General features: G+C 42.1%; 1 protein-coding gene across 1 annotated transcript in view; it reads left to right on the forward strand.

Moving 5' to 3' along the window:
- The window catches only part of LOC137176988 (microtubule-associated protein 2-like), a 45,030-nt gene that overhangs the window by 2,530 nt on the left and 20,119 nt on the right, over positions 1-22,381 (forward strand). The window contains exon 2 of the mRNA XM_067583056.1: positions 20,303-20,374. The gene's annotated coding sequence lies outside the window, so the exon portion shown is untranslated. The remainder of the gene's footprint in view (positions 1-20,302; positions 20,375-22,381) is intronic.

The following is a 22,381-nucleotide window of genomic DNA, read 5'->3' on the forward strand; positions in this document are numbered from 1 at the left end:
CTTTGTTCAGCTTGTTTGTAAAGGAGAGGGTTAAGTCGACTTTGTGCCATAATAGGTTTTGGAGGTATTTGAATAATGATGTGGATTTCTGTTGTATGTGTGTGTGTGTTTGCGTGTATTCTGGTTTAGTGAAGTAGGTGAACGCAGTGCGGTCTAGTGCCATAGTCACAGGTGTTTGAGGACTCAGGATGCATCTTTGTCCCCTGCTGCTCTAGCCGTCTGAGGCCTTTTGCACTACAGGTGTCTAATGGGAGCTGGCAGAACTGTGCTTTAGTACATGATTAAGTCTTGACTGTGAGAGGGACCTAATCTAATTCACATACCATACGTCACAGGAACCAAACGGCCCACTGACCTGCATATGGCGCAGACACACACTTTCTCAAACACACACCATGTTTCTCAGCATATTTCAATGCTTGTGGAATTTTTGTTTTTGGGCAAAGAGGAATAAAACTGTCAATGGGGAGTTAATCAAGGAATGAGACCTAAAAAAAAAAATTGACAGTATGTAGTGTTGTGCTGCCATCATCAACACCAACATCCTACATTTTCCAAGAATGAATTAAGTTAATATTGATTTACCCACCACCAGGCCTGGTGTCAATGTCTTGCACAAGGGCTCTTTAAAAGAAAATATGGCTCGTAAAGGGACATTGGGGCTTTCTCTATATGTATTCTTGTTGCTGTAAATTCCATTACATGTTTGGAAATATATCTGAAATCAAATGTTTAATATGAAAGCAAAAGAACACCCTGTACAGGGGAAGGGTGGACATTTACTTGTCAACCGAGAATGTTGGATGGTGGCTTGGCCGACAAAAGTTTATTGTATTGCATCAGAATCAAGCAGCTCTCACAATCTGCAGTACAGATGTGGTTGAAACAGCTGTGAAAAGTAAGACCTGTGTGTCAAGCAGGCAACCGGACCAGACAGGTTCTTGAGGTTCATTGTTTATGAGCAAACCTTTCTTGTCAAGGACACAGGTGCCACGTTGATTGAGTTTGATAAAACAGTGTTTATCTGGCACTGAGATCCATCCTGTGACCTCCCTACTACAGGACAGTCTTTCTAACCATTCCTCCACCCTGCTGCCCTTGTACCAGGGCTCCATCTTCGGCTGACTAGCAGCCAGTCTCTCAAACGAGCCCTGACAGCCAGTGTCACATCCCATTCCTCACGGACGATGCCCCTCGACAGAGAGGACACTCATGCAGGGCATTCTTACACTCAACATCAAACTCCCTCAGATATTGGCATCTATAATATTCTCTGCTTCCAATCTTGTGTTATAATCATGTTAGCTAATCCATGAGGTTAGAGTGATAATCGCAGGTTGTACATGAGAGGTTGTAGAAGACCGGGAGTGAGTGGGAATAAAGTTTATTTCTGAGAGACAAAGAATACGCCTACCACAGTGGTTCAGTTTGTACAAGTTGACTTGGCTTGAGTACAGCAAATCCACTCATGGTGATCCATGTGCCTCAAACATATTTCCTCCCTCTAGAAAGCTTTCTTTATTTAGAGCAATTTATGTGGACAAGTGCCCAATAACACATTCCCAGAAATAAATTCACCATATGTTCACGGCGCTATTACAGGAAGTTTATGTGTCTCTGTCTTAGAGGGGTTATGATGACATATAGTCCAACTTAAACTTGCTGTTGGAGATTTCGCACCCCTAATTGGCACATAAGAATGCAGGCAACTGGGCTGTTGACATATTCTGGATAATATTACGGTGGTGCTTGTTGCTATATGTAGCCAGCTGGGTCCTGCATCTTGTTTTAATGTTAGCAAAGCACTTAAACTTGGTTAGCTTGGCTTTGCAGTTAATGGGAATTTAATTAGATGTGTTTTTATGGAAAGACGGCAACACCAAATGTGCTTTGGGGGGTCTTTCAAGATTAGAGAAAAATGCAAACATAGTGCTAGGGCAAGGTCATTATTACAGCCAAACAGGGAAAACCAGTTCATGAAATCTGGATAATGTGGCACAAAATGATCACAGTTTTTAGACTTCAGCTGGGTACAAAATCAAATATTAAAATTGTACATGTGAAAAATGGAAATTCTCAATTTGTAAGACTTTCTTTTTACTTGACTTTTACAGATTTTGTTTTGTGCAGTAGAAGCAGCAATAGTTACATGGGAGGTTGGTCTGATTTGTCGGACCCTGACCTGGGCCAGCAGTGGGAAGAAACCGCTAATGAGCCTTAGCTTCTTCCTGAATGGGCCAGGGACCTCCTGTTAGCCTAGTGTAGCGTCTGAGCTACGTAGTGCTGAGTCTTTATGGTTTCCAGATGTGCAGGCTAAACAGCTAGATTGTTTTCTCCCCGTCCTTTTGCAAACATTGGACTGGCAGCAGTTAGGCTAATGCATCGGGTGAAGTGTAGTGGAGCTCTGTTTGGAGGAATGAATGAGCCTCATTGTTGAAGTCCATGCATTGTTAGAACATACAGACTCTATATCGGGTTTCTTCATGCTTTTATGATTTTTTTTTTCCTCAAATTGCATCTCAATGTGAGTGTGTTTTTCAGTTGATCCATTAAGGCAAAGGGGTTGGAATGTAATGTCATGGAAATAAGTCTCCAAGGAATCAGAGCAAATAGCTTCTCAGGGCCTGAAGCTTCCTAAACTAAACCATAACATCTCTTAGTTGTGTTAGTGTGTGCATGTTTTTGTGCACATGTGGATCCTTGTGAGAGTTCATCTCTGCATCTGTTTGTCCGGGCTGTATTTTGGATGAATGAAAACCCCCCAATTCATAGGAACTTCACACACAGCAGCTCTGTAAAGCCAGTGTGAAACATAGAAACAGATGGGTGGCATGAATGCATTGATGGTACATCACGTTCCTCTGAGTCTGTTTTTTAACTGGACTGCAGGGACACAGCAGCTGAGTGTGTGTGTGTAGGGGACCTCCTGGCCAGCTTCCAGGAAGAGTTTTTACTGTGTCTGAAGCAGCAAAACTCACATCTTCTCTCAGACATGTAACAGGCAGATGCAGGATGCAATTAAGCACAAATCTGACAATAAACTCTCTCTAATAAACTCTTTTTCACAAAGTCGTGTGAACTTGCATTTGTAGGTTTAGAAAAAGTGTATTGGAGGAAGAAAAATAAGCTTTTGCTGTTGTTGTTTAGAAATATTGATGTTTTTTTCCATTGTTGCAAATTATCAAAATGTGCAGTACATTAAATTATATCTATATTCATGATTTATACTTACTGCCTTACAGATGGAAATAACTATTGAATATAGCTATTTAGATACAAATATATTTGAAATATATTAAAGACATAAAAATAAATAAAATACAACTATATATTAAATTTAGAGGGAATAATACAAAAAAGTAAATGAAAAATACAGCAGTGTACTTCAATTTGTAAATTAGCAGAAAATTGATACTATTTTGACAACTGATTAATCGTTTGAGTCATTTTTCAAGCACAAATGCTAAATATTAGTTGATTTCAGCTTCTTAAATGTGTGGATTTGCTTCATTTTTTGTCTTACGTCATAGCAACCTGAATATCTTTAGATTTTGGACTGTTTGGACCAAACAAGATGGCATGAATGGACCATTCTTTACCATTTTCCTTACATTTTGTACACAAATCAAGGAAATAAACAGCAGATGAATCAATAATGATCGTTTGTAGCTGCCCTACAGTTAACAAATTATCACCTCTCATATATATAAATGATTCTTGCACCCTCATACTATACTGTACTGAGTCTCCCATTGACAAGTATCATCCTACCCACACTGTCTGTGTTGTTTTGAAGTGTACTTCCCCATTGGGACCATCAAGGGCCCCCCTCACCACGGCAACCCCTGCCATGGAAACCAGCCCCTCAAAGGAATGACCCTTTTGAGTGCCAGTGTGTGTTTCCCTGCCTCGCTCTGGAGTAAGGGGATACAGGCAATAGCCTAGAAAACAGAACACACACATTTAATGTTCTCTCGTCTCCATGATTCCTCGCTTCTCTTATCCTTTCCTTTCATTTCCTTTCTTCTCCTTTCCTTTCCTATCCTTTTCACCTGGGAATCCCCTGACTGGGACACAACCTTTGACCCTAATGCACCACTCTAATTGGTGTGATTATTGTCTACAGCAAAACCGGGGAATCTCTGCTTGTTTTGTTTCCATTTTAAACTCATTCCTCCTCTATTGTATGTCAGCCACTCACACAATTCAAGAGACCAGCCATGTTGAACCACTGATTCAACAAGATGAGTAGTGCCGTGTGAGACGATGTACATGTACAACAGGGCATGTATCCCCAAGGCGCTGTCTAGTGGAGGTGGGGTGGGAGACTTGGCTGCCTCAGGTCGCCTCATTAAAGCCAAGAGCATAAATCCTGGTAGAAAAGGCAGCCATTAGCTTTATTTTGGAGCATCAGCAGATGTTTGTGAATGGACACTAGGGAAGGACAGTGTTGTTCTCTGCCACAATGAGCTTTGTGACAGGGTTCTCTTGAGGAGAGATTTGTATTTCTGGGTCCCATTGACCCAGTGGGGCTGGTCTTTTTTAATTCTGACAGTAGCTGGTGATGAACTGGCAATAAACTGAAGAACCTGAGCTCACAGGCTCCGATTCTTATGTGGTTTTTGTGTGCAGAAATATATTTAACATTCTGTTGGAGAAAAATAGAATAAATTAGATTAACTGTAAAATCAGATTACTAATTTGGAATTGCATTTCAAAACAGTGCCTGACAATTCACTTTGTAGTTTATTACTCCACAAATCTATATCGCGTGTTTCAAATACAAATTGTAAAATATCTCTTAAAACTTGTAAAAGTTTTTAAAAGTTACTTTCCCTAATGTGTCTGGTCTTTATTGTTTTAGCACAGGGTATCATATGCCATGTAAAGTTTTCTTCATTGTCCTTTGTACAGTTTTATAGATTGTGGTGGATAATACAGCAAAATCTGTTGAGTTTCTTGGTCTCTTAGGGACAGCAAACCTGTCTTCATTGTTTAAGCTCTGCATCTAAACTTCCTGACATTTCCATACTGAAGTGTGGGAACCAACATGTTACTACAGTAAAGGGCAAAATCCTGCTGTGGCATGATTTTGTAGGATTTTTCTTCCTTGCTTCTACCACCTCTATTTGTTTTTACTTGTGTTTACTTGTGTTTTTACAAATGACATTTAATGGGCTTACTGTACTGTAAGTCATTTCCTCTGTCAGATAAGAAAAGCATGACGTGTAAAATTATGGTTGGAGGATGTTTTTGATTAAGCGATGGGAAACCTCCACAGCACAAATGCTGCTCATTGTTGATACCAGCATGTTTTTCTGACAGTGTAGCACAAGTACAAACATTACAGCCATGAACTTCAAAGCTGCGCCACTCGGTATGTGTCCTGACGTTATCTCTGTTGCTGTCATGTCTAGCAGCATGAGGCACGATTGCCATCTCCTACTACTGTATATGCAGGCTTGTTTCTGGGTTTTACTACATTTAGATTTTTACTTGCCACTGTTCTCATGTGAAATACACAGAATATAGAAAGACTGCAACAAAAATAACTGAGCGCCATATTCAGAGGGAGAGTCTGTAATTAGCTGTTTCTCTTGCAAAATCACCACAGTTTAAAGCCACCAGCTTTTCCCAGTTCTTTTGTCTGCTCGCCGTGGGATGCCAATTATTGATTTTGCCTCTCCTGAGCCGTCATTTCCTCAGCTCACCTATCCCCTGTGGGGAAAGCAGGAGGAGTGGGAGACCCCCCGTAGATCTGCATGCCCACATTCAGATGCTAATCCCCCGCCATCTGCTTTCTACCTCAAGGGAAGGCTGCACGTGATGCCTCCCTGTCCATGGTCGCTATGGGGTAGGGAGGAAAATCTCCAAGCTCCTCGTACCCTGAGGGCCTGCCAGGATGACTGCCACCTTTAGGGACCCTAATCAAGCCACCCCCACCACCCCCACCCCCCAGTAAAACCCATTTCTTCCCCTTTTTCTCCACACAGGGGTCATCCACAGAGGTGGTTTAGAAAGAATCCAAAGAAGGTCTAAGGGCAATGGACCCTAGCATAATAGACCTCTTTTTCTGCCCGACCACTCACAATGCCTGGTCAAAGAGGCTTCCGGGCAGATGAGTTAATCAATGCCGCAGTGCAACGCGGTGGGCTGTTCAAAACTGCCAGCCTCTTAGCTGATGAAATGAAGCAGACGTAATTTACATGTAACGTCAGAATCGTTGGAGTTTGGCTCCCACTTGTTTGAGTGGGAATGAGGCTGCACCTCAACTAGTGTGTGTGTGGGATTGTGCTTGGATTTACAGCTTCAGGATGACATAATAGAGTATATTTTGGCAGTCACCGCTAGATGTTCCTCTTCATGCTTGTAGCCTGTATTTAGAAGGCAGCTATTTCTTGCTCATTATATGTCCAGTTTAGTTTTCTGTAACACAGTATAGTTCTCATGGATGAAGCCAAATTGTAGCTGTAGTTCAAAAAGAATGTGGAAAAATGGCTCTATTCATCAAAAAGTGTGTATTTATGCATTTATTTCTATGTATTACATTTCCTACATCAATCAAGTAGTTGTTTGGTCTATAAAGTGGTAAAAAAATGTCAAACACTGTTTCCCAAATACCAAGATGCAACCTAAAATGTCTTTTTTCGTCCCAACCAAGAGTCCGCAACCTCAGATACTCAGTTTACCGTAATAGAGGACTAAAGAAACCAGGAAATAATCACATTTGAGAAGCTGGAACCAGAGAATTTCAGCATTTTATATTAAAAAATGACTCAAAACAATTATTTGAATATCAAAATAGTCAGCAATTAATTTTCTGTTGATTGACTAATCACCAACCTGGTCAACAAATAATAATAAAACAATGTAAATGACAATAGAATGAAAACATTGCTGCCCTGATAAAAGCTGTTAATATCCCCCAAAATACTATCTTGCCCTTTTTATGCTTTTCCCAGCAAAGATCAAGTGAAAACTTCAGACGACACGAACATGAAAGTAAATCTTATAGATCGTTGAGGCTTCCGCATCCACCAGCCTTTATCTCCTCATATTCCCAACACTAATTCAGCGCAGAGCCACACGTTTCAAACCAGGAGACACGGAATGCATTTTATCGGCAGTAGCTCCTGTGTTCTCGAGCCCAGCTATTTCCTGCACTGGGCGGAATCCCGTCAACGGACGCGTGTGATCTAAACCACAAAGAGTCGGAGCTGGAGATTCAAGACGCTTTAATCTGCGTCCATATCTGAGTAATGAAAACACTGCTCCGTCTGGTCGAGCCTGCCCTGCATCATTCTGTCTACATGTGACTGTATCTGCATGTGGCTCTATAGTATTTTGTGTGTGAATTCTTGGCTCTGTGAGTGTGTGTGTCTGGTTGTGTAAAGCCAATGTGACACCCAGTCAGTTGCATTTTAGACGATGTCACTCTGCTGCAGAGCTGATGATGGCGGCATGGTAAATGCTGAGGATGCACTGACACCAGCACTGTTCTGTGTCCACATCTGATAGATGAACCTTACCTGCACTCCTTCTTGTCACTTTGCCTCCGTCATCACTTTCACTGGGAATGAATAATAAATGGCTCAATAGATAGGGGAAATATTTCATGCTGATGTGAAGTTCAGACTTCAGCCCAATTTGATGCAGTAGGTTGAGTTTCTAACCCTGAATTTTTCATTTCACACCTCTCCGCCTCACTTTTTTCTGTGATTTGTTTGACCATTTCCAGCTGTCGAGATGGTTTAGTTCAGCCCATTTGCAGGCACTTCATGATTCATGCATTAGTCAATTAATTATTTTGATAATTGATTGTACTTTTGTCAAACATGCACTGGTTCCAGCTTCTAAAATTGAAGGATTTGCTGCTTTTTTAAATCAGTGTTAATGGAATACTTCTGGGTTTTGGACTGTTGATTAATCAATTAAACAATCTTACTGCAACTCTACATTTCCCTATGGTTACATGCAGACATCCTGTGATTTGTTGACTTTAAGCTTTTGTGAATCTTTACTCTTCATTTTTAGCTTTTTCATCAGACATCAAAAATGAATGCATTAGTGGAATCTTTAAAGGCATGTTTTGAATGAAGTTTTGGCTCATACGTCATGCTTTGTGCTCCTAAGAAAGTAAGTGAGGACCATGTAATCTTGACCTTGCACAGTTCCATCTGTGGCATTCAGTGGTTCTCATTCCTTGCAGTATGCACATTCCATTCCTGTGCAAATACAATAGTTACATCATACATTAAAACTGTACATTGAAATAAGTGGCAGGTTCCTTTAGATACAGTAGATACCTTTAGATTAGATAACCTTTAGATACAGGTAGAGAAAATACTAGTGTACCTCGTAAAATGTTTAACACCATCTGCAGCTTCTTAGTTTACCAAATTTTTTATTTCCCACTACATCACCGCTGTGCCAATAAAGAGCTCCGCCATCGCAGTCCTTTGGCCCTCCATCTTCATTTAACTTTGTTTCCCATTGGAGCCGTAGCCATAGTGACTCATCTCAGTGTCATGGAAACAAAGAACTGTCATTGCAGCAATAACCGCAGGCTCCTGAACCCCAGAGATACCACAGTAGCCCACACAAGGTCTGCAACTATAAAATGAAATATTGACTAGATTAATTGAATGTTTTTTGGCTCTTTCAATGAGACAAATAAGCAGAGTGGCAGTAATTCCACAAGGTTTCTGTCCTGATGTAGTCCCAGACCTGAAGCTTTGGGGTTCAGACAATGATCCTTGGTGTGCATGATCTTAGTCAGTTTTCATGATTTTTTTCCTGACTTGACAGAGAAATAATCAAAGAGACATATCTTGAGCTGCAGTTGGCGCCAAGCTTATAAATGCCAAGCAAGTTAATGAAGAATGACCTCACCCTTGAGTCCTTCAAGTGCAGGAAGTCATTATTGCTTCACCACACCAAACCCCAACTTGGTACATTATACCTGAGACGCTCCTCTGCTCTTTATTCTTAATAACTCCAGCTTCACTCATCACTCCATCATCTTTTGTTAATGGAAACTGGCAAGAGATTCCCTCACATTCCCCTCTCCAAGCAACCTCCCTCATCTGCCTACTTGTGAGGCCTTAAGGGCCTGCTCATATTATTGCCTCCCCCTGCATGCCATCCAGGCTCTCCTCTCACTCTAACCACAGTATTGCAGTATCACTTACACTAATAGCCTGCACTTACATTACCTCAAGGTGAAAACTCTGCCTAGATGCTTCCTGTCGACAGAGTAAAGATGCGGATAGATTGCGCGTTTAGTCGTCCATATTTGCTATTTAAATTCAGTTTAAAAGGCAATGTCTTTGAGTTGATTGAATAGTGATGTTGCTTCTACTACATTATTAGTCATTGAGGGACTGTCAACATCATGGCCTTTTTGGCGCGTGATGCTTTCTATTGATTGCCTGCAGTAGAGGACTGTTCCAGTGTTTTAGCTCCTTAACGCCAAAGCATGTTTACTTGATGTACATTGTTGCTGAACATTTTCAAATGCATAATTCTACAGTTTTAGATTCCTACGATTCCAAGCAGCCATTGTTTTCCATTCATTGCTTTATAAAATGAAAATTAATTGTTAAAAAAGTCAAGCTTCCCTTGGCTTTGGCTCACTGACATTTAAGAGATGGTGTTGCTAGGACACCAACTGTCAAGTTTCATGGTGCGCTACTCACTGGAGCACATCATAGTCCTGTATAGCTTTCTAACATTGATACAAGACATCCACCCCCTTTTATATAGGCTACATAAACAGTCACAGTCTATCTTTCAGTTACATGTACATTTTACATTGCCTATAGGATTTAACTATCTTGATAGCAGCACTGTTGCCTCATTATCAAGACCATTTATATGTCCAATTGACATTTCTAAAACTAGATTATAATTAACCTGCAAAACGGCACTGAAACAACACAAGGGGTGGGGGCTGGAGGATAGGAGAGGGGGCCTTTTATGTACCTGTTCCCAGGGATGCATTGTCTCATAATCCACTCAGAAATGAATTCTTATTGATTTTCATACTGTACAGAAATTAATTGAAACCAACAGTTGCTCGAGATGGTGGAAAAAAATACATCTATAACTCATGGTTTGCAAAAGGGTGAGCTTTGATTAAAAAAAAGTATCCATAATTTACAGTAAATGGGCTGAAACAAGTGAAACCACTTGTATGGTCCTTTGGTAGCAGTGAAAGATTTACTTTCAATAAAAAAAAGATGCCAAAACATAACACATATTTATCATGAGGGTGGTGCTTGCAGTTTTTCCCTATTCAACACAGCCAAAAATCAAATCCTGAGCCACCTATGACTCACTAATCTTTGGGGGGATGGGAAGGGGGGGGGGGGCTTGCTTGTTTTGGATGCTTTACTGACAGGGCGGTTTCCCATGCAGGGCCTGAATGACAGAGTTGCCCCATAAGACTTGACAGCTGCTGTTGACTCCAACTCGGGATGTGTTTGTCTGTGTTTGTTTGTCGTTTATTGGTGTTTACACTTGGCAGTATCAGGCTGCGTGTCTGCATGCTGGACCACTGACCCGCCAGCCCAGGATGTGGGCCCTTGTTGACGTCATTTTGCATGTTATGTTTGTCGCCAAGTAGTATTCTATAAGGCATACTGTATGAGTGCGCCTTGCTTGGATTTCACTAAATGTGTGAGTGTGTGTGTGTGCACACTTGCACGCGAGTTCTGACATCCCCCTTCACTGCAGTAAAAGTCCTGTGCAGCTGGCCCCTCCGCCCTGCCCGTCTCTGATGACTTCCAGAAACTTCCGCTCCTCACTCAGTCCCAGTGACACGTGTGTCCTCTCTCCTCCAGGCCTGCAACACCACAGCAGCTTAACAAGGCTTATCTGCTGCTTCTCACACTGCTCTCTGGAGAAACAATCCAACATCTGGGCTAAAATATCATTTAATTACCCAAAAGCCTCACTAATCGTTCAGTGTCATTTGTACTGGTGTTTCCAAGAGAGGAAATTATGAATCATTGCAGTTGTACAGTTTTTGAGTTTTTTTTGTGTTATTGAGTCTGAAAAGAAAAGTCTTTCTTTGCTTAGTCTTACCTGTATAAATGATGGAGTATAATACAGAGCCCCTCATGCTGGAAGCAATTTAGTATCTTGCTGTACAACACTTCCATCCTATTACCAGACAGAACATGGATTTTGAGCAATTCTTGCAGTTAAAGCAGATAAACTATATTCAAGATAAGGTATGGTGGTGTTTAGACTATTAAAAGGACCTAAATCTGGTTTCCAGTATGATAGTTGTATGCACTACATGTCCCTTCATCACCCCAAACTACTGAGCTTGGAGCCAGCTCAAAAACAGGCTCTTATCAGGGGAGCACCTCGCTTTGCATGTTGCTACAAACCTGGATATCCACTGCATGTGGTTGTGTTGTGTTTTGGTTGCATCATGCCGCTGTCACATTTAAAATCAACCAGATATCCTATATTGTTAAGGGTTGTTACGCTAAATTTTTTCATGTTACAATCCAGTATTTGAAACATGTTGGAAGCTCATTTAGATGTGGTAACAGAAAATTTGTGGCTGTACTTTACTCAGTTTAATCAAAGAGTTGTCCAGCATGAATCTTAATTGATGGGATATCAGGCTGAAACTTCAGACTTGAGTTAAACTCAAGTTAATTCCAATGTCAGGTCCATTTGAGGGCACCTTAAACCCAGATAAAGAAGACGACTTATTGTTAGTAGCACTGTGGTGAAAAAATAAACCAAACATGAGGACAGATACTTTATTTTATTTCAATTGGACAAAAAGTCCAAAATGGTTAAAAGTGCAGTCACCGAACATCATCACTTCATCTCCCAGTATCTAGTGTTTACATCAGTCTTCTTGGACTGTTTCTAAGATGTAAGCGGTCCTCTGTTGTTAGAGCTTCAAGACTCTCAAACCCCAGTGTCTGACCACTGGTGCCCAAATCTCAGTGCTCCCTGTGTAGGTGCTAATTTAGAGCAGATGGCATGTGGACACCAAACCTCAGAACTCCCATTGACAGGAAAAAGCTTAGAAACAGGGACATCCCTGCTACAAATTACAGCCGTTTACCTTTCCTTGCTGGTAACCTGGCCCCTCAATGATCCACCGAAAGACAACACTATTACGGACACACTCCAGGCAACTATCGAGCACCAGGGGAAAGCAATAACAGGAAATATGTTACTGTTTTAGCACATTTGATCCGTCGTTTCATTTTTATTTTCGTTTTGGTTTGCCATTTCAGTGCACTGTGTAGGCGGGAGTGCATCATCTCTGACCTTTTGGATTCTCTGTTCTATTTGACGAATTATTTGTTTGCTTTGCTGCATTCAAATACCCTGCAGGTACAGACAAAGATCATAAATTCCACCTGAACAGACTGTAAAATGATTTATCAAGCAAAATGAACACGGTTCGGACTGTTTTTCAGGCAAAACAGGCAACTTGAAGCTGTCACTTTGCAGTATTTTGTCACATTTTATATAATTGCTCCAAACCCTGCTGTGATGGTTTTTCTACCCAGTGAAGTTTTCGAAGGGGGATAGAGAGGGCAGTGTTCCCTGTCAGTAAAAAGCATGTTGTGATTTTTCCATAGAGTAATATGAGATCTTGTACAGTAGCCTGTGTTTGAGTTCAGCCTAGGGTGTAGGGACGACTTCAAAGCCCACAGCTACACCCTGTGGTTAGTGTAAGCCAGGCGCACGCGAGCGCTGGAGCGCTCACACACATACACACAACACGGGGGCAGACACACAACCTGGCAGAGGCAGGCACACGCCCTCAGACTGGCGCACATTTATTTAAATCCATAAAAACAGTTGACTGCGTTCTCACCCCTAAATTCCCCCTCCGTCTTAGAATCAGTCCCCTCCACCCACCCACCCACTCCCCCTCCCCTTCCTCTTGCTGTAAAGCACACACATGCACACGCAATCCTCTCCACTTCCGCTCTTTCCTCAAATCACGTCTCTGTTTTAAACGGGCCTCTCGGAGACATATTTCACATTTGAGGAATTTCCTGTGTTCTGCTTATATCAGAGAGGAATGACAGTCCAAAAGTAGTGCACACACAGGCCATCTTTAGCCTGTCAGTGTGGGAGGGTGTGTGTGTGTGTGTATGGTACATGTGTTGTGTGTGTATGCACATTGTATACATGCATATGTATGTGAGTGATGAGCCTATATGTGCCCCCTGAGAGGCTATCTTGCTGGGTGGTAGATAGGAAGGATTACTTTCTGTGAAGACACTTTCCATCCATCACAGCCAATATTTTTATCCAGTGGTGGTCCAGCTGTTGCATAAGAAGGGCATCGGACATTCCCATGCTTGGTTGTGTTTTCAATTTTGCTACGAATGACAAGCCGGCCATTAAAACTGTGTGACGCTCACTCTTTGCGAATGAGCTGCCTTGGCAGATGTAAACAAGTAAGGCTGCACTTTCACAAACCACTTACTTTTATGCACTCAAGTGCCTTTCATAAGCTTTGATTCAGTTGCACACTCTGAAAAGTGACAGGAGGCTGGGGTTGTCAGTGCAACTGTGTCAATATCATTGAGTAAGCTATTTCTTTTTTCCCCAAAGCATTAATGGTGTCAAGTTCATCTATGGCATTAAAGTATAAAGCTTTGTCACCTTCTCTCTGGAGAGTAATTTTTATATAAAGACATGCTACCATTTATCACTATGATTGATGAAGTGAGGTTCTACCTGTATACAGTTTGTATCAGCCACTCTGAACACTCGGTGTCAAGTAGGTATTTTCAGGGGAAAAAAAGCAGTGGATCACAGGAAGTCATCCATTTTACATTTTTGGCAGCAGTGACAGGAGTTTGTTTGGAATAACCAGCAGAAGAACTGTGTTGCTCATATGAACAGTTAGTGCAATCATGGCCAAATAGGCAACATAAATCCTTTTCCAACCATCATGCATGTGTTTGAAATGTGAATCCTTTGAGTTGCAGTGCAAATGCAGCAAAACAATGACCAAGCGGCACCAAAGATTGCGACTCTCTCCCTGCTACATGAGATGACAGAAGCAATAGTAGCAGTCTGGCTGATGCACTTCTCCACAGCCCTGTAACTAACTGAGCGAGCAGCTGGAGGCTCAAGGACTCCTCAACAGGACATTGGATTCTGAGATGGAAGCACCTGCTCTCTAAATCTGCACTCGAGATAAAAGGCGTGAAGTGAATGTACCAACAAATCTTAAACATCAAATCCTCAAGTTGAACTGAGCACACTGAATCAGCAGTGTCAGTGACCAAATCAGCAGATTTTAGTATTGGTCATATTCAGTATGTTACATCCCCGGGAGCCACAAAAACATTAAAAAAAACTCAACCTTATAAACAGTGCTTATATAGATCTTGTTTCCTACTGAACTAAACAGTTTGAACAAGCAACAGACTGAGTTTACTTAAATCTAAACCCTTTAATGTCAGTGCTTTGAACAGTAATGTTTAGCACAGCGGTCCTGTTGTGGGGAATAGGATGTCTTCAAAGGCATACATTACAAGAATGACAACACACAGGTGTGTCATCAAGCTTCAGGAATAAACAGTAAAACATCTCCATTTATGTCCACACAGTTTCTAAGGCAGTAGGCTAATGTATAGATAGACACAGCAGGTTGGTGTGTTGACCAGGCGTCGAGTGACACAAACAACTTGTTTACAAATGTCCTATAGATATCCCAGGCTTCATGTTGCAACACAGCTGTCTTCAAGGGCATGAGACAATAGAGAAAGCAATAGGAGATATTAAACAGAAGAATATACAAGTGATAACCATTATTAAATTACTTTCACTGTCCCCAATCTTTTTAGCTAGGGACTCCTTAAAATTAAGAAAACTCTTAAGCAAAACAAAGGAAGGAGCAGACTCTACTTGTCTTTATATTGCTACCAAATTTTCAGACAATGAAAAAAAGGTTATGGCTTCAGCGTACAACAGATGTCACTTTAAAGGACAAAGGAGGATTTATATACATTTTTAGTAGATAGTAGAATTTTGTATATTTACTTTATTGTCTCTTTAATATTTTGTGACCCCTCAGATTTGTCTCGGGCCCTCATAGGGTGGTCACAATCCCCTGGTTGGTAACCAGTCTTAAGGTTTTAACAAATGGACAGTGACAACAAGTCTTTGAACTGAAAGAAACGATTAGAATCAGCAAAGTCATTTATTGTCTCCACCTTGACTCGACAGCTCAATATTTGTTCCTTCAGTCTTAAAATTCATAGACATAAAAGCTGTTTCAAAGCTTTGGGTGGCAACAATCAACAGGCAGAACTGTAATTAATCAGATCAAATCAAATGAGGGAAAATAGGAAAGTGCATAAATCAAATTTGCTCATGTAGAAAATAAATGGATCCCCCATGACTTTATGTGTTGATCGCAGTGTGATGCTGGCGTTTGGGGGGCTGCGACATTGTCTGGGCAGGAGCATGTGCACAGGGCTTGGACAGGATGCAGGACTTTGGCTTTGCTGTCATGTCCATATGCGGAGGGCTCTGAGGGGATGGAGAGGATCAGCTTCTGTGTCTGGTCTAGCTGCTCTGAACAGACTTACCTTTGACCTCTGACATCAGAGTCCTGAAACAGCCTCCGATCAAACAACAACAAGGACTAAAAAGCCCTGATAACATGATAGATGTTAGAACAATTATCATTATTAGACAAAGTGAGAGGTCTGGAAGAAAATGAGATTCAGAACTAAGAAGCTTTTGAGCAGTGGATCAGATTTTTCTAATATAAAAGGAAATTACTTCATCTAATAATAAAAAATAACTGATGAAAGTATCTGAATGATAAATGATTGACCTGGCTGACTGAGTGTGAGACAGATTAGTGGTCAGTAACCTTTGAACAGGCAGACAGATAACACGGATTTGGCTAATTAGATTTCTATAGTCTTAAATCTGATTTACTTTGTTGAAAGCAAACAACAAAACAAGCAGATGCCACTGTGTTTTTTTACCATTTCAGGCCAAAAGAGCAGTTGTTGTGGGAACTGGACTTAGGCCTCATGTTGGAAGGAGATTGCTCTTGTGATCCTGTTGATGCTATGGTGGTGATCCAATCCTCAGTCATTAACATGCATCTGCCAGCGCAAGCGATTACTAGGTCCATGTCTGGGTGAAAGTATTAACACGGTATTGACTGTAAGGCTTACAGTTAGGTATGTAGTAATCAGGAAAGAATTGTTGTTACACATTTGTTATTATGAGATATTTTAGTCTTTTTATTAAAAAAAAAAAAAAAAACTAGAGCTTTTTGATTAGAGCTGCCACTAATTTTCAATTTAATTATCAGTTAAAGGAGCAGTCCACCAATTTTAACAATTAATGCCAGTTAGAAAATGATGTCATCAGGGTTATGTTGGGCTTCAGACTGATTTTGATTGGAAAACTATTTACTAGTAGCATGGAGTTTGAAAGATTTTGGCAGGAAAGATTATTCAAAGTGCTTTATGGGAAGTGTAGTGTTTTTGGAGCATGATCCATATCAGGGACTAAAATGCAGTACATCTCCACCTCTGCATCAATTTTGAGCGTTCTTTCTTTTTAATCTGTCCCCCAACTTTATGGGAGTGAAATACTAAATAGCTTGAGTGGCCCTTTAATCTGTCAGCTAAGTCTTTAGTCTATAAAGTGTGAGGAAATTGTGAAAAAATTGCCATCACAATTTCTTAGAACCCAAGGAGATGCCTTCATATTAACTTGTTTTGTCCAATCAGCAGTCCAAAACCAAAAGATATTCAAGTGACAGTGATATAAAGCAAAGAAAAGAAGCAAATCCTCACATTTGAGAAGCTGTAACCACCAAATATTTGCTCAATTCATCTTGTGTTGATTGACTAATCAATTAAGTTACTAATTGTTCCAGCACTACTTTTGAGTTTGAGCCATATAAAGTGTATTATTGAGAATATCTCATCTTTCCAAAGCTTAGATTCTATCTTTAATCAATATTTGCATTCACATCAACTGCTCTCTACTCTCTAATGCACGAAAGCAGGTCAGTTTATGTGGTCACATACTAAAACAGAGCTCAGATCTCAGCTATTTTGATAGCTCTGTTTGATGATGCACAGTCACTGATGTTGTGTACTCACGCACCTGCAATAAATATGCCCACTCAGTGAAACCTAGCTTGTGCTAATGCTGCATTTTGAAAAACCTTGAGTCATGCTTCCAGAAGAGGTCTGATGAGGTGACATCCTTGGAGAGACAGCTTTTTGAGTATGACGACACACCAGCAAGTCTGCTGCCAGAATATGTATGAATTGCAGCATTAGTCAGCACCTGTTTGTTTGAGCAAATGATTCCTAATTTGTTATCCTTCACACTGCAGTGATTTGCTTTAGAGTGCAGCCCTCCCTAAAGCCAATCCAGACATATGTGCATGACCATGTGTGTGTCTGTGTGATCAGCTTCCAAAAAAGCAGGTGTCCTTTGAAGGAGGATGTGTTCGTGGAATATCTTGGGAACTAGCAGGCTCAGGAATAGGCTATGATATTCCACATTACATGGGAATTTTCAACTGTGGTCACACATGACTTAATCTGGGTTCATCAAGCAGGACTACTGCAGACTTAAAAAAAAATTCTCTGTCCAGCTATGGAATCTCCCGTCCAAATCTGGATGAAGGGGTCCAGGCAGATTACACGGAAGGCCGCGATGATCTACTCGGCTAATCCTGATCATAGTGTGTTGGCCGTGCCCCAATCTCACTACTGGGGGAGCAGGCAACAACCCACACACCCCCACCTCCGATACAGCAATGAGATTGACCTACCTTTTAAATTGGGATTAGATGCAAGGTTTTTTTGTGAACTATGGGAAAACATTGTGCAAAAACATGAAAAACAGAATCTGTAACTGGACAGGAGGAAAGTAACACCTAAAATGGACATTTGCTGCATTTTATGCTGCTTCTGAAGAAGAACTGTTGAGTCATGTTCAGTTAAATGAAGCATTTTGCTGAGCTTCTGGCAGTTTATTCATCAGTAAATTCCTTGCTTTACAGATCTTTCAGAACAGCACAAGAAGGTTTCCCTGCTCTGAATGTCTTACAACATGCTTTAAGTAGTCTCACACCAAAGCAAGTCATGAACTCTTTTAGTGCACCATGGCCTGTTTGCACTTATTTAAACAAGGGTGTGTCTAATATTTACCTATCCATATGTCCTCTTCAAACACAAGATAAACAGAATGTGTATTCAGGTGAGAGCGAGTTCAGCCTGCCGTTGTGTCTGTTGACAGTTTGGTTGTGGAAGATTGGCGTTAGCGCAACTAGCATCTGCTTTCTGGCAGTGGAGGCAGAGGGTAGATTAGATGTTAGTGGCTATGCTAGCTGGCTCCACAGCTCCGGCCCAAGCCTCGCTCTCTAATCAGCGCTGGCAAAAGGCCTCCGGAAAGACCGGCGTTGACAGGACTGTCTGGGCCTCTCCGAGCTTTGATTCCCTCCGTTCGTCTGCCGTGCCACCCAACCTTCCCTTTATTTTCGTTCCACCCTGCATCCACCCCCAGCCTTATCTCTTATCTCCCCTTTTTCTTTTCTTTTACCAAAAGTCCAAAGTCCCAACAGCTGCGCCGTGCCACTTGGTTCAAGCACTGAATCCTGTCAGCAAATGTGAAAATTGGAAATTATCTCATAACTCAATTTGACAGCAAGATTATTTTTTCGCTGCCATTTTGAATGTCTAATTTGCTTCCTTTTTAAACCTTACCCAGTCCCCAACGCTGACAGGTTTATTACAGTCTCACACTGATGGCTCTTTCTAGCCCTCTATAAGAGGACAGGCTAATGATGGTACTCAGAGACGATGTGATATGAGATGGAAGGAGCAACCCTGGTTTGCTCCCCCCCCCCCCCCCCCCCCCCTTCTCCTTCTCTAATTTTTTAAGTGGTTTTGGGAACCATATGACTGTACCCTTTTATGATTCAGTCTCACAACAACCTCAGTGGTCTCTATGAGGTTTGGCGATCATGTTAGGGAGTGTCTCTTGACATCAATCTGGTCATATTGGTTTACTTTTGTGGGTTAATTTATTTCCCCCTACAAGGATAGGTTCAGATTTTTGTGTATGTGTTAATATAATACTCACATGTCAAATGTACATTGAAAGAGTTATTAGTTGTTGAATTACCGACCATAAAGCAATTCCCTTTGTAGTAGGGTAGTATCAACACTAGCTTCAAAAGAATCAATACCAAAGAAACAGATCTGTATCACATTAGATCATGTTTTGGACAATTGGTAGTCATTGCTTCTCTGCTGCTGCTATTCACAACTTTGACATCTCTAGTAGTGTAGTTGATGGATCGCTTAAGACTGGGACCAATGTGAGCCTCCGGACTATAAATATATTTCATTTCATGTGGTTTGAGGTTGAAGTAATGAGCAGGGAATTAGGTTTTCTGCAGTCAGTGCTTGGTGCTACTGAGTTGTATGCCTTTCCTCTGCTTGTCTGGCCTCTGCAGTCTCTCTCTCAGACCCCCTTTTCCCCCTCGTTCCCCCTCTCTGCCTTTGTTTCAGTGCTGCTGCTGCAGTTGGCCATGCCTGCAAATGAGCACCAGGACAGAGCAATTATTCAGCATGGAGCAAGCCCTGCACCCCTTCTTTATACACACTCACACACACACACACACACACATACATTCTGACTACACTCGCTGTCATGTTTTAAATGTTTCGTGCATTTATGATGAGAACGTCTTTCAGCAAAAAAAAGCAGAATGTTTCATGGATGAAATAAACAGAGAGGAGAATGAAATGCGCCTCTGGAAATTTCTTGGATAAAGATGTTCTTTTATCTTGGAACTCAATTCCCTCAGGGGTGGATGAGCTTCATATCCCTTTCAAACATGAATTAATGTGACTGACATACGCACATGCACACACACTCAGATAAACATACACACACTTTTGCTCAGACATGGCAAAACCCTCCCATCCCCCCCCCCCCCATCCTCCCCTCCCCAATGCAGTGCAGACACTAGCTTGGTTGCAGAGTGTGCGCTCAGGAAAGGCAGTCGAGGGGGGGCGGGGAGGGGGGGGGGGGGGGGTAACCTATACGTAAGGCAGCGTGCCGGTTGGCTCGGTGTGTGTGTTTGTGTGAGGGAGTGTGTGCTTACTGGCTGCGCTCGCCGGCGAAAAGCATCAGCCGTCTCTCTCAGTGTGGCACTGCCCCTCTGACTCCTGTACGCTCCTCTTTCTGTCTCTCATCTTTTTTTCCCCCGCTCTCTCTTTCCCTTTCTCTGCAGAAGCTGCTGCCTTGCATCCCCTTGTGCCCTCTTTGCAGACAAAAAGCTGGAATAACTGCCCCACCCCGACAGGTAAGATTTTTTTCTCTAAGATGCATCTTTTAATTCTTCAATGCTAGAAAATCCACTGTCAAGGCTGCAGAGATGAAGAATATATTGCTGCATCAGTTTTAGTAGTAGCAGCAAATACTGAGAATATCTGTTTATTCTGATTATTTAATAGCCAGAGAGAGGAAAGCTTATCTTTCCCTCTTTTGTTGACAGGAACTGTGGAGACATTGCCTCCATCTCTCCCGAGCGTGCCTGTAATCTCTGATCAATGTCAGCCTGCATATCATCTCCTCCTTTGTTTGCAGAGATTATAATTATTCATTATTATTTGCTGACATATTCAAACAAAAGAATGAGAGAGCTGATGATGTGATAAGCCAGAGCTTGTTACTGTGTTTTGGTGACCTTTAGTCTTTGTGACGTACCTCGTCTAGACATTGCTGATTATTCAGCCGGCAGGACAGCACGGTTCACCCTGAGTATGCTGCTGCTGCTGCTGCTGCTGCTGCTGCTGCCGCCGCTGCTGCTGCTGCTGCTGTGCATGTGTGTGTAAGAGCCAATGTTTACCAAGAGATATAAAAGCCTGATCTCTGGAACATAACATTATTTCCATTGGAAATGATGTCGATCGTGATTATATTTAGAAGCTCAGACTGTGATGGCATGTGGCCGTTGGCGGTTAGCGACTCATAGCCAACAGATTGTTGGTGGTTTCTCCGTGGGAGTGACACCAAGCCGAGAGAGACTGCAGGACACATTACTCTGCCTGTAAGCGTAGACAGAGCTGGCTGTCAGGAGTTTGCTGACAGCATCGTATGGTCGGGAGGAGTTTGTGAGCCAACGGGCGGTTTTGATGTGAGCAGGTGGCGACGGAGTGATGAGACGTCAACCCTTTTCTGTCACCCTTTCTTTTCTTTTCATTCTGTTTATTCCTCCTTCTGCATGTTCTTGCTTCTGTTTTGATCTCTCTCCCGCTCACTCTGCCCCCCCCCCCATTTCCTTTCTCTCTCTGTCTTTCAGTCTCTTTCCCTTTTCTCTCTCCCTCTTTATTAACAACTCTTCCTTTCCTTTCTGCCGACCAGTTCGTTTCTCTCAGCTTACAGTGTATGTGATTGTGTCTTAGACTGTGTGTCAGAAGTCATCCTGGTGTCTGTCACATCCACAGTGACGTGGCCCCCCACTCCCTTCCTCCGCCCCCCTCCCCCTCCCCCCCCCTCCTCTCACTATCTCTGTCTCCGTCTGCCTGCATGGTTGCCGGGCAGCTCTCAGGCGAGCTGTCTTTTCCAGGGAACCAACTTCGGATGACACGCAACAGCGTAGGAGGGTAGGACAAGGGGGCAAACACGCCCTCTCCCTGTCCTTATTTTCGGGGTCACAAAAGGAGTCCTGTCCCCCCAATCATCCACCACCCGCTCCTGCATCCCTCTCCCAGTCCTGTCAAGCTTATGTCCTCAGAGCGAGGTCACAGTTTGGCACGAAGGCCGTCGTAGCGGTCGGTTAACCAACTGCTATGGCGCTCGTGGAGGAAAAGCCGTGGGAGAGAAGGACATTGTTTTGGAGTCAACATCGCCCCTGTTTCCAAGTACTGTTAGTCAGCAAAGCATTTGAACTGTAATCGAGATAAATGTAGGTGTTGTAGAGATGCCAAGTATACAAGAGAAGGGCATTGTTTCGATGGTTTTCCCCTACTTCACTTCTACAACTGTCAGTTAGAAAAACATCTAAAAAATGGATATGAATTGTAGTTTGTTTAATCCTGGAATGCACAATTGCTTTTAAATTGCATTATAGGATGCAGGATCTGGTGTTTTTGGTGCTTGGTCTCCTGCAAGTACCCCAAATTTATGATGTAAAATTGCTGGCATGTTCTTCAAATCTGTTTTTGGCTTTGCAGTTGCACTGCTGATTCTAAGACTGAAAAAATCTTAACTCAAGGTCCACTTACTAGCTTTTTTTGGTGCTTAGAACCACATCTCATGGTCATCATTAGCAGCTAAAACTTGCTCTGTGTGTCTTATACTGTTAATT

This window comes from Thunnus thynnus, chromosome 24 (genome assembly GCF_963924715.1).
Source record: "Thunnus thynnus chromosome 24, fThuThy2.1, whole genome shotgun sequence".
Classification (NCBI taxonomy): domain Eukaryota; kingdom Metazoa; phylum Chordata; class Actinopteri; order Scombriformes; family Scombridae; genus Thunnus; species Thunnus thynnus.